Source organism: Furipterus horrens, unplaced genomic scaffold (assembly GCF_987537825.1).
Source record: "Furipterus horrens unplaced genomic scaffold, mFurHor1.1.pri manual_scaffold_9, whole genome shotgun sequence".
NCBI classification, from domain to species: Eukaryota; Metazoa; Chordata; class Mammalia; order Chiroptera; family Furipteridae; genus Furipterus; species Furipterus horrens.
In genome coordinates, this window is record NW_028327179.1 from 24,226,299 (window position 1) to 24,239,321 (window position 13,023).

The window sequence follows — 13,023 nt, forward strand, 5'->3', positions numbered from 1 at the left end:
GTCAATAAGAATTAAATGTAGTAAACACTAATTTGTTATTCAATATTTATTGTATTAAGCAATGTAAATAATTTCAAAATAAACAAGTGGTCAGGAAGATGAGAATTTTACCTTTAACCAAGGAACTAAATCATGAAAAGCATAAAAACAAATTCCATTCTATCTGTCATATTAAAGAGGAAGACAAAAAATAATATTGTTACTCTAAAACTGTGATTGCCACTATGTCTACTCAGGAGTCTTCCAGAAAATTGATCTCTTTGAATAAAACGAATTCCACTTGTCCACAATAGTAGAGAATCTAATTCAGCTAGTAGCCTTATGAAACGTGTACAGCCACCTAATAACTTTAAAATTATTGAATAAAATAAAATTATTGCAACTAAAACTGTACTTATAATACTGTAAAATGTCATTAATTCAGAAGGCAGATCAGTATCATCCTACCTAAATTGTAAGAATTAAATGAATGAATTGATCAAAATTATAAAATGTTATAAAAACACAAGATGACTTTATTCATAAATCAATTACACTTTATAATACAATGCCTATGCAGGAAACTAGGTTTAATGTGACCTAACACTAGGGAGTATATTGGAAGTTCATTGTTAGATAAATAAATACTGGATGGCCTCTTGTTAGAAAGATTGGAAGGAGGGGAATGTAGCTAGCTGGCTATTTTGGACAAATGAAAGTTACTGTATTAATGTTTATAACATGAAAATGGCCTTATTTTTGTTTCTGGCATGAGTCAATAATGAGTTAAATACCTTACTAAAATGTCATCAAAACCTTATTCCTCCTGTCCATTTTAAGAAATCAGGATGGGAATATAGTAATAACTTGTCTATAGACACTTCTGCCTTACCAAAATAGTCTGACTCTAGAAAGACTTAGAACTACTGTTGTATAACTATGAAGGTCTACTTGGTTTAAAAAAAGAAAAGAAAAGAAAAAGAGAATATTGACACAGTATTATATTATTTTGTTAGACTGTTTCAATATAAACCACACAGAAGTGGCATAATTGATCTCTCTTAAAAGGGGTCGATTTGCTCATTCATTAATATCTTATCTAGGATTCTTGACCATAATCCTTATTTTAAAGCCTTTTTGAGGACACTACAGTGTAACTTAAGCTAATTTGAAAATGAGTACGTAAAAGCATGTTCTTAATTACTTACAGCAAAGCACAAATTTCTTATAACAAATATTTATTGATTATCACAGGTAAGACACTCTGCTAGCCACTGTAATGGCTTTTATATACATATGTACCTAAGATATTCAAAAGAAGGAAAAAATGCTCAATGAATGACAATAGACTTTGCTCTAGCCTGTTTCTCAATATAGTTGGTATTTTTCCTTACTGAACCCCCCGTGACTCTCAGACAGGTGGCAGTGGTCATTAGGGCTTAATCAGAACTCATCTTACATTCCTGAACACTTCAAGATAATGTCACTTATTTTAAACTTCTTACAGGAAGCAAGTAACACCTCTCACAACTTTTTGTCCCTCCTTGAACTCCCTATATCCTCTCTCCTGTATGAAGGCTTTCTGTGCCTGGTCTCTCTCTATTCTGCTCTCTTATCAACAACTAATCTTGTCTACTCTCCTCAGAATCATCTTCTACTAAATATGCCCACATTTTTAATAAGAAAAAACAAGAAGCGAATATATTTTCTTTCTATTAGTCAAAGTGTCACATAGAGTGTGAATGGGTTGATTTAAACAGAATGTATGGGTCAAAGACATGAGTAAAGAAGAATGATGCAGATGACATGCCAAAACAAAACAAGCAAAAAATAAAACCCTTTTCTGTAAAAGTGTTACTTCCTATACTTGATTTAGCACAACCCAGTATCCTCTGATGCATGTACCTTTCTACACACAAAGGGGAGGCCATTCTTAGGCTGACCTGGGGTCTGAATTCATTGCAAGAATCATTCCCAAATGCTCTGGGATCTCACTATTTGTAACGATATTACTGAACACCAATGTGCTTCTTGTTCTGTTTTCTCTCTTAAGACTGAGGGTGTGGAAACCAGAGCAGTACTCCAACGAATCTGTGAGGAATCTCGCAAGAGAGTGATGTCTCCTGGGTTGAGTTTAGATGTGAGAACGGAGGTGTCCCCCCTTCCCAGCTGGCCTGCCCTCAGGTGGCCATGACTGCAGAACTGGCTTTTAGTTCTGAAACAGGAGCGTGAGCCTAGCAAACGTTACTTTTTATAGAAAAGATGTGTGATGTGATCGTTCTGGATGTAGCAGGGACACTGAGAAAATGGTTATATCTACATTATTGAGTAAGTGAAATAAATCCAAGATGGGTAGAGTTAGTTTTGTAGCTTTATGTTTTCATGCTTCTACCAAGGCAGACCTTGAAATGGGCAGTATATGAGACTTATAGTTTGTGGGAGTCATGTTTTCAGCGATCAAAAATCTCTATTTAGATATATAAAGGGTGTCAGTCTTATTGTTGTGTTTTGTAGATGTTCTTTTGTCTCCCCCCCCACCCCCCCTCCAAAGCAATGGCTCCTAGATCACCTACTTGGATCCCTCAATGACTTTTTGCAACATTTTTCAAAAATCTATTTGTGTTTATTTTTTTAAAGTAAACATTAAGATTCCCTTTCTGGTACTTTTTCCTGCCTATTTCTAGCACAGAAATTTGAAGAGGTCAGTATCCGTCACTGTAAAATATAACTTTATTAAATTTGCAATATGTCTTTCTATAAATTATACTTCCCTAAATATGGTTTTTCATTAATTTAACTACCCGAATATTTATTTTGTTTAAATAAGGAGGCAGCTGTCTAAGAAGTTTTTGTTAATATTACTTTGTAAATTGTGTAATGTAATTTATTTTAAATTATGTACATTTCTTTTTTAACGCACAAAATGTCTGTACTAATTAACTACAGATTTGCAAACAATGCCACTAAGCTTTATTCACTTAATGCAGATGGCATGTGAAGATGTAATATGCTTTTTTACATTTTCATATGGGTAATTTGTAAATAACTATGTTGCTGACAAACATAAACATGGAAATCATTTTCATTGTACTCGTGTATTGTTTTAATTTGCATTATTCACTATTCAAATGTGGGTTAAAATTTGTTTTTCAGTGAATGTGTAAATCCTTTTACTACTTTTATTAACTGTTACTGGCCTTTTTTTTTTTTTTTTTTTTTTTTTAACAACTCCAAGTCAGAAAATTCAAGAGAGGCAAACCTTTACTTTAAAGGTCTGCCGAGGGCACCAGATTGATCATCATAGACGAAGGACCTCTTGGTTTCCAAACTTAAAAAACAAGGCAGCTCACACATTAACAAATTGATTCCTGTAATTCCCCAAATTAAGTAAGATTCACACATGTACAATTCAGGAAAAGATGCACAAATTCAATCAATTACTGGCAGGGTAGTTTGCAGTTATAACATTTTCTGAAATAGCTGTTTGCAGAAATATAACTAAGCAGGGAATCCTTAAACGCTCCCTATAAGAACCACTCAAAATGTGTAGCTAGCCTCCCATGCTTGATGTGGAAATGCTGCTTTGCAGCTTCCTTATTTTCTTTATTGTTCATTACAACTGAATCTAGAGTTTTTTAAAGTTTTTAAATATAGCACTCAGATATTTTTTATATATCACTGGACATTCATAATCAAATTCCTAACTTCATTTTTTATTTTGCAGCTCCAGTTTATGTCCTGCAAACCCAAACAGGAACATGACTGGGCTACATTCTATATTTGCTGCTTCTGAGTCCCTAGTGATTCCTTCCATTACACTCTGAACACATTCCAAAGAAAAGCCAGCACACACTTCAACTCATTTCTCATCTGTCAATTACCCTCTCAAGATCTGAGGCACATATAATACTTAAGTGCAGCCATGCTTTCTGATAGTGCAGTCTTTTCCTTTTTCTTTATTTTTTTCAGATGACATCCCCTCCCCCTTTCCCCCTTTCCACCTTCCCCCCTAGCATCTCCCTTGCAAGAGTAGCTCAGTTTCACAGTCTGATATGTGCCCTGCCATGTATTTCTTCCTGACCATAGAATCTCATAAACATGTTGGGGACGGAGGAGGGAGGAGAGGAAGAGAGAGAAATAGGCTGAGTTTAGTAGATGTAATTAGAAAACAGCTTCATGTTTTTCTATTACCTTTTCCAAAAACAGTAAAATGTCCTTTGTTCCCACCTCCAGCCCTCCCACCATTCCACCCCTGCAATATCTAAGCCAGATACCATAGTTTGGGGTCACAATTTAAGTTATGAAAAAGTCTCAACCCTGGGAAAAAGAAAACATCAATCCCTCTTGTTTTCATTTCCTTGACTACTGGCAAATTTGAGCAACTTCTCATTTTCTCACCCATGTGTTGGCTATTTGGATTTGGTCTCTATTACATAGAGTTTTTTAATGGCAATTCGAATGATGCCAAGTGGCTGTTAATTTTAGACCATCAACAAAATTTTAACATTTCAATAATGTAAAGAACTTTCTGGATTTTATTTCTTCTAAATCTATTTTTTTATCCCAGGCAGAGATGTTCTTACAATGGCCCCTGCCCCCTCGCCACCTGTCCCCTCCTTGGCTCTCTGCTATATTCTGAGCATGCTCACGCCTCTCTTACACTAACCCTCGAGGACAATGCCACATGTTAGTACTAAACCTAGATCCCAATCTTCTACTAAAACCATACACTTTTCTCAGAGCTCTGCACTTACTTTTACCTCTACCCGGAACAATCTTTCCTTTCTTATAGGTCTGGCTGTTCCCTCACTTCCCACAAGTATGTGCTCAAATGCCACCTCCTCTGAGAAGCCTTCCTTGACCACCCTGTCACTCTCTATCCCCATACCCTTCTTTAATTTCTTTGTAACACAAAGATTTGTGGTTGTTTTTTTATTTCTCTTTCACATGGAAGAGGCTAAGTCTTTATCTGTTTTGTTCCTTGCCTAAAATGAAGCCCAATACATAGTAAGAATAATGAATTTTTATTGGATGACTAAGTGAACAAAAGAATTAGTGAATGGTGAGGTTTATGGACAGAGTGGTTGAAATTAAATAGCAGATCAATTGCAAAGAAGCCGCTAGGATTAAGAGACCAACTAATTCATCCAAAGCCTAAAGTTGTCACTACTCCATCATTAATATTTTCGATATTTATGTCACTTGCCAGAAATATGTTAGCCTAAACTCCTCAAAAGGCACAACACTGTGACATGGACAGAACAGTAACAGAGCAGTTTAAGAAATAAAACCAGTAGTGACTGAGCCCAGCATCACAGAGGAGTGACAGCTGAAGAGGTGCCAGTAAAACAGAGACTGGGATTTGGGAAACTATATTGAGAATGAGGTCTGTATGAGAGGAAATGCTGTCATAACTTTTTCTCAATTTTAATTTCATTCATGGTAGGATATGAGGAAGCTGGGAATACTGCAAGTAAGGAAGGGAGCTCAATTAAGAAAAGGACAATTGCAAATTTCTAAAACTCTCTTATTCCAGGATACAAAAGCAACCTGCTTTCCTATAGTCTATTCACGCCTAAATTACATTAATTTATTTTACGGTACCAATAAGAGTCTAATGATTTGCTTTAAAGCAGAAATAAAACAGAACTGAATAAAGTTATAATTCATATTGTTTCCCAAAATCCCAGAACTCACTTTAGAACAATAGAGGGAGATATTCCACAATCATGAAAATATATCCATATACCATTTAAAATCCATCCCCTGTGGAATACAATGTCTTGATTTCCTGGAAAAGTAAAAAGAATTTGAAGATCAGAATCAGCCAATGGTTCAGAAAGGAATACGGAGGAGAAAGTAAGGATCTGAATGGGAGGGACAGGTCTGTGACCCAGTCTTTCATAAACAGTGACTATAGTGAAAACCCATCAAACCCCATCCCCAGGGACCCTCCTCCACCTGCTACTCTGATATATAACCGTGCTCTTTCATAATTTATTTCTAAGTTTCACTCATTTATAATATTTGTCTGCTGGGGGTAATTTTTTTAATGTTTATTACTTTTTTCTATCTTTACCAAAGGGCTGCAACCCTTGTCTCCTGATGGCACCTTGCTATCTATCGGGAAAGTGATTTACAAAAATAAATAAAGTAGAAAGTCATAGTGGACAGTATTTTGATATGGTATTTGTATAAAAGACCCTTAAAATTACAAGAAAATTAATTTTACATGCTCACATCCATTCTAATATCTGAATGTAAAAATTCACAGAAAATCAAATTAAAACATCTTCATAAAGATATAGACCAAGGCCATGACTGGTAGTAATCAAGATATAATGCATGCTGCAAAAAGCTTTTGGCAATGTTTGTTCAGCGATAAAAACTGAAAAAGGCCTTTAATACAATTTCTTTTAGAATAGGCATCATATTGGCTTTCAAAAATCAACAATTACTAGTCAAAAGTATTTCAGTGTAATTATGGTTTTGTAATCAAATCAGGTGAGCGATAAAGTGCTACATTATTTTACATAGACTACAAACCATTCATAGTCACAGTCGATAAATTTGTAGTATTGAGAGCAGTATTTATAATACCACTATCATCAGATCCTGCATATTTTAGTTTGTTTGTTTTTTTAAAGTAAACTAATGAGGGGTCAAAAACTTTAATTAAAAGTCCATTGTACTTCCTGGTGGGATATAAAAACCGAGCCAGAGAACAGAGGAGGAAATATAAGTGGCTTGTGAAATCATGGAAAAGATTCTCATGAACAATCACGGTTGAAAATAATGCCACTTAAAACAATGACCCAATAGATGGGGAATTCAGGTTTGACAATACAGTCTTATCCAGTATAAGGCCAAAAGAAAAAAAAAAACTTGGTATTAGTGGGAATATATTAATTGATTCAAGTCAGTGAAAGACATATAAAAACTGCTTTTTAATTTAAAATACACATCCTTTGACTAGTAATTCCACTTCTAGGAACTGATCCTAAAAACTAGAGAGGGGGGGGGTGATAAATAGATGATAGGTAGATAGAGATATAATAGATAATGTGTATGAGATATGTGTGCATACTGTGTGTGTGTGTGTGTGTGTGTGTGTGTGTGTGTGTGTGTGGATAGAGAGATGATAGGTAAGTAGATGATAGATAATTGATATAGAGCATGTACACAATGATATAGTATAGGGATATTTATCACATTTGTAGGTACCATCATATGGAAGCAACATAAATGGCCATAACTAATGGAAAGTTTAAATCAATTACAGTACATAAATCACACCAAATACTATGCAAGATCTTGTGTACAAGATCCTTTTATTCTGCCTTTAATTTTTCAGAACTTCAGACAAGCAAAAGTTAGTGAGAAATCACAACACACATATTTGCAAAATATTTCTTAATTATGCTTTTAAAATGTTCAAGCCATTTATATTAAATATTGCAAACAATTGACTGAATATTAAGAGTCAAGATTTCTGGTGCAGTATGCAATTCAAAAACATTTCCTCCTAATCCTGCACTTGTAAAGCCAATTTTAAAAACAATTACAACTGAGGGCCCTTCAGTATAAATAAAAGAAAAAATAATGTTCAGCATTTGTCATTTGGAATGAATCTTTTTTCTGCCTAAGTCCCTATCTTCTGAAATAATTAAAAACAAAAACAAAAAAAATGTAAACCCTCTGGCTCTTTGTTGCTAATGTGAGACTGAACTTTGGAAGTGCCAAAGAAATAACAAAAAAGAATTATCTTGCATTTTAGCAATTGCCTGAAGTTAAATTTACTGAACTGAGAAGGAAGGTTTCTGCAACATTAGAGAGAGCAGCTGGAAAAAGAAGGCTGTTTCTGTCTGCAGTGGTCGGTGCTTACCAGATAATGAGCAAACCGTTTACAGCTCATCTGGACTTATGAAAACTTAAAACACCAACTTGGAAGCACAGAGAATGGATAATTGTCTTCTGATTAGATATCCAGCCTCAATTTTTGAAAGCTAATAAAGTAGGTGGGGAGGAGGGGCGGACCTCCAAAAATATGCATTAGAGATCTAGGATAAAAGTAGAACAAATGTTTATATAACTAGATTATTCCAATGTCTCTCCTTAAACACTGTATTAGAGCTTCACTGTGAAGAAGAGTAATAAACAACATGAGAAGCTTTTATCTTCTGTCCAGAGCTAATTAGACAAAGTTGAAAAATACCAGGAACTCAGTATCAATGGTCAATCCAAAGACTGGTGTAATGAGAATGTTATTTGCCACGTGAAAAGGCTTAGCTCTAACATTCCCCAATTGCTTCACTAATGTGATAACTGCTGGAAAACTGTATTTATATCACATTGTAGAGGATATTGCAGACAATTGAAGGCCACTTGGTTAGCAAGATGCCCAAAAGCTCTGACATTGACAGGTATAGTAGTCACCCAATACAGCCAGGGCATATGATGTGTATCTCTCTACCCATTTAGTCATTCATTCATTCATTCAGTGATGATTATTGAGGATCTTCTATGTGTCAGGCACCATTCTAGGCTCCGAGTATTGGGAAGTGGGGAAGCAAAAAGAAAACTTGCCTTCACTGATCATACATTCTAAAGAGACAATAAAGAAATATGATACGCTGCTTGGTGAAAACTGCCATGGAGAAAAACAAAGTAGGGTACAAGTGACAGTGAAAGAGCAGTGAAGGGGAGACCCCATGCTGGCCCAGTTTCCTGGGGGGACAGGGGAAGGGTCCTTCAACAATAACAAGCAGTTATCCAGACACTAGCTGGATCAGCTCAATTCTGACTACCAGGAGAAAGCTCCAGGTTCCACAGGTTCAAGGTTCAGTCCTACCAGACTTCCCTTCCCCCACTTCAGATGTCACTTGTAAGCTCAGGTGTTCACCTGTGCATCTGACTGACTGGCTTTATATCAGAGGTTCCCACAATCTCCTCCTTGGGTTCCATTAATTTGCTAGAGCAGCTCATAGAATTCAGAGAGGCATTTTACTTACTAAATCACTAGTTTATTAGAAAAGAATATATAACTCAGAAACAGCCAAATAGAAAAGACGCATAAGACAAGGTATGTGAGGAGGGGTGTGGAGCTTCTGTGCCCTCTTCAGGAGCGACACTCTCCCAGAACCTCCATGTGTTCACCAACCCAGAAGCTCTCTAAACCCAGTCCTTTAGGGGCTCTTCTGGCAGCTTTATTCCATAGGCATTGGAACTGGAAAAGCTGGTGTCTGTGCTACTTGTCACCCACCAGACCAAATAAGCAGAGACAGGGATTGAATCTTTATGGGCGCTTTACTCAGGTGGTCAGTGATCTGAGAAGACAGTGGGTTTGTACCCTAACAGACTTTTTCTTTGGGGGGGGGCCCTTTCTCTGTAACAATTCCCCCCTCTCAGACTTAAGAGCCTTTATAATCTTACAAAGGACAATGGGCAAAGGTCTTGTGCTCCTCTAGCTGCTTCAAGCTGGACATGGCCATCGTCCTACTTACCCTTGGGTCCAGAAATCCCTAATAAGAGTGTGGGTGTGGAGGGGAGGGTGGCCTTCCCACATGGGGAAGGACTGTGCAGACTCCAGGTCAGTTGGCTGTCCCCAGACAACGGCATGCTCAGTTTAACAGGCTAGCATCCTTGCTGTATTCTGGAGGGAACAGATTTGGCAACAGGGTTAAATGGCATAAATCCATAACCACTAGATGATAAAAGGCAGGGATTAATTTTTCAATGTCCCACATTAGGAAAAAAATATAAAGCTTTCTTCGGAGGAAGGTGTGCAACGCACATCTCACCTGTCCAAAGCCCTTTTGCCCATTATACTTAGTTTGGGCTGAGGGGGATATTTTAGGTTTCCCCCCTCTCAGACCTCTGGGCCCTTTTGGTCCAAGCCATTAGGATAGAAAAGAGAAACCAGTTTTAAAGTGAAGCCCATGGACCACCCCATACTTCACCAACCCAGCCACTTAGTTCAGCTAAGCTGTTGAGTCTCAGGAGGCAAAGATGCAGAGAGGATTGAGGCCTATACGTACAATCAGTCAGGTAATGAGATCATAGGCTTCAGCCCTATGAAAATAGAACACACATGCCTAACAGACTGTCTTAAATTCCAGTATAAATGGGCTTTTTTATAAGGAGAAGAAAAGTGTAGGCAAAGGTTTGGAATTCAGGGAAAAACTTAATCAGATAAAAGCTTCAGCATTCTTTCATCTGTGTCGTGGGGGGTGGCCCTTGTGCCCTGGGCGGAGGTCTTTGTGTCCTGGGTGGGAGTCACTTCACCCTGGAGTACAATGGCTCAGATTCTGTCTTGATTGTTTGCTGTCCTCCTGAGGAACAAAGGTGGGACTGCTATGGTGTACTGGAGTTAAGGTGGGTCAGAATGTTTTTGAGATTCATCCACATTTGAGCATTATCAGTACTTCATTTCTTTTTTCTTTTTAAACGTTCCTTCTTCTATTCATATTATTCCTTCCCACCTGGAACGCACGCTCCTCATGCCTCCTGTGTGCTCACCCAATTGAACTCATCAGGCTAAAGCTGCAACAGCCATTGGTGATTTGTGGGCGCAGAGGTGACCAGAAAAGGACGCGTTGACCTTCGTAATTCATTTTCGCCTCTTTCCCTGAAAAGTTAGGAAACAGATTTTGGTTGAAGAGTAATTTCAAAACTTAGTAAACCTGAAAACAAGGGAGTTTAATGACTTATTCATGCAGAGAGCACCCAGGCAGGGACTGAAGAACTAGACAGAAACAGACGTCTCTGGGTCACTTGTTAATGCTTAAATCTGAAAACCATGACTCTGATTATAACATGTTGAAAAGCCCACGTTAGGACAAGGCAAATCACATGAGCTTTCTCTCTCTTTGAACTGATTCTTTTATCTTTAGTTTATTCTTGCCTTTCTGGTCTACCAAATATCAGAGGCTTTGTTTCTACATGTCTTGGAACTTTCCAGAGGTACTTTCCCACTGCTGTTGCTATCACACACTCTTCTTCAAAAATAGAATTTTTTGCTAAGTCACCTGATGTATCACTTTGACAAGGAGACGAATGGCTCCCTAAAACTGTTCACATCCTAATCCCTGGAACCTGTAAAGACCTTTTGTGGCAAGGGGGAATTAAGTTTGCCAATGGAATTAAGGTAGCTCGGCTCCTAATTTAAGACAAGGAAATGAATCTGGCTTGTCCAGGTGAGCCTCATGTAGTCACAAGGGTACTTACAAGGGAGAGAGGGAGCCAGGAGAGCCAGCGTCAGGTGTGATGTGAGGAAGACTCCGCCAGCTGTGGCTGACTTTGCAGCTGGGTGGGGGCTGTGGGCCGGGAAATACAGGGAAGACTCTGGAAGCTGGAAAAAGCAAGGGAACAGAGCCTTCACTGCAGCTCCCCTGATGACACTCTGATTTTGGCCTGGTGAGGCTCATTTCAGATCTGACTTCCAGAACCTAATAGATTTGTGCTGTGTAAACCTCCAAGTTTCTGCCATTCGTTCCAGTGGCAATAGGAAATGAATACAACAGCTATTTACAAAAGTTGGGGAGAAAAAAAACCCTTACTTTTTACTCTCTTGCTTAAGAAGACCAGTTTGAACCGAGAAATCCCCACAATTAAAGATCTGAAGCCCCCCACCCCACCCACACCAGCCCTGACTCCTGGGTGTGGGTGCTGCCCACCACTCCCCAAGTCCCCCTTTGGGTGGCTACTGCAGTCATTACATCTCAGGTGCTGCTCCTCCAGTCTGGACTCTGGCCACCAGGAGGGGTGTCAGAAACTAGGATGCTGACAGGTAATTCAGTACATTCTCAAAAGCTGACTGCTACATTTCTCAGCATCATTTCCAAACAGAATAATCATGTCGATAACACCCAGTAACTGAGGTTGGTTCCCTTCTTTCAATGAATGATTTCAAACTTAATTTGCAGTATGATTTTATTAAAAAAAGAGAGAAAGAAAGAAAGAGAGAGAAAGAAAAGAAAAAAAAGAAAGAGAGAGAAAAGAAAAGAGAAGAAAGAAAGAAAGAAAGAAAGAAAGAAAGAAAGAAAGAAAGAAAGAAAGAAAGAAAGAAAGAGAGAGAGAAAGGAAGGAAAGAACCTTGAGGATATTTCTTACCCACAATACCCCTGTATCTGGTCCCACCAAGTAAACGACTTCACATGTTGTCAGCTGTTGATTATCACGGCCCCCATGATCCAACTGGCAGTGCTTTGAAACTAAGAACTGGCTGCTTCTTCACCTTCCCCACTGCCTGCCTTTGTGCCTATTACCCTGTACATTTCCCCTTGACAGGATGGGGAAGAAGAGAAGACAGAAAAGATTTGATCACTGTCTGTCTCCCTATTAATTAAGGTTTCACCACAGAAGAGTTTGTCATTTCCAATATATTTAGAGATGGAGATGGTTCATCTGGTCAAAAATATAAACCAGAACTAATGATCAGTAACAAAGGGCAATAATACTTTTAAAAACTTAATCAACGGTAAGTTTTTCCTAAATGGAAACTTTTTTATTCTAAAATTTACATTTGTTGTAAAAAATAAACAGAATTATATCGATCATTCATATAATATAAAACACTTCCATTATTCATTTGTATATGAAAACGGTGTTGTTTCCATCATGAGTATGTTCCCTTTGCTGTTTTTCCCTTCATTTTTGCTTCAGAGGCTGTAAAAGGAGCCCTAGAGAGCTGTGTGGCCTTAGGGTAGGGAACTGGCCACTCCTACTCCCCTTTGTGGAATTTAGTCTCATAGATTATTTCTATTCCTTTTTAGCACAGCTGAAACATAAGTCAATACCCCAAATTTTATTCTCACCCCCACCGGGACTTTTACATCTACTGAAAACAATTACGTGGATACGCCTTAAAGAAAGATCACATGCAATCAAGTGTTCATATTGCCAGATTTTCTGCACAGAAATAATTTGATTGTATAAAATTCATGTTCCAGACCAGCTTGTTTTTACATTTAATGCCTGCTTTCTGTAACACAAAATAAATATGCTGTATGTTTTCTGCAATTGACCCTGATTATGCAACACATA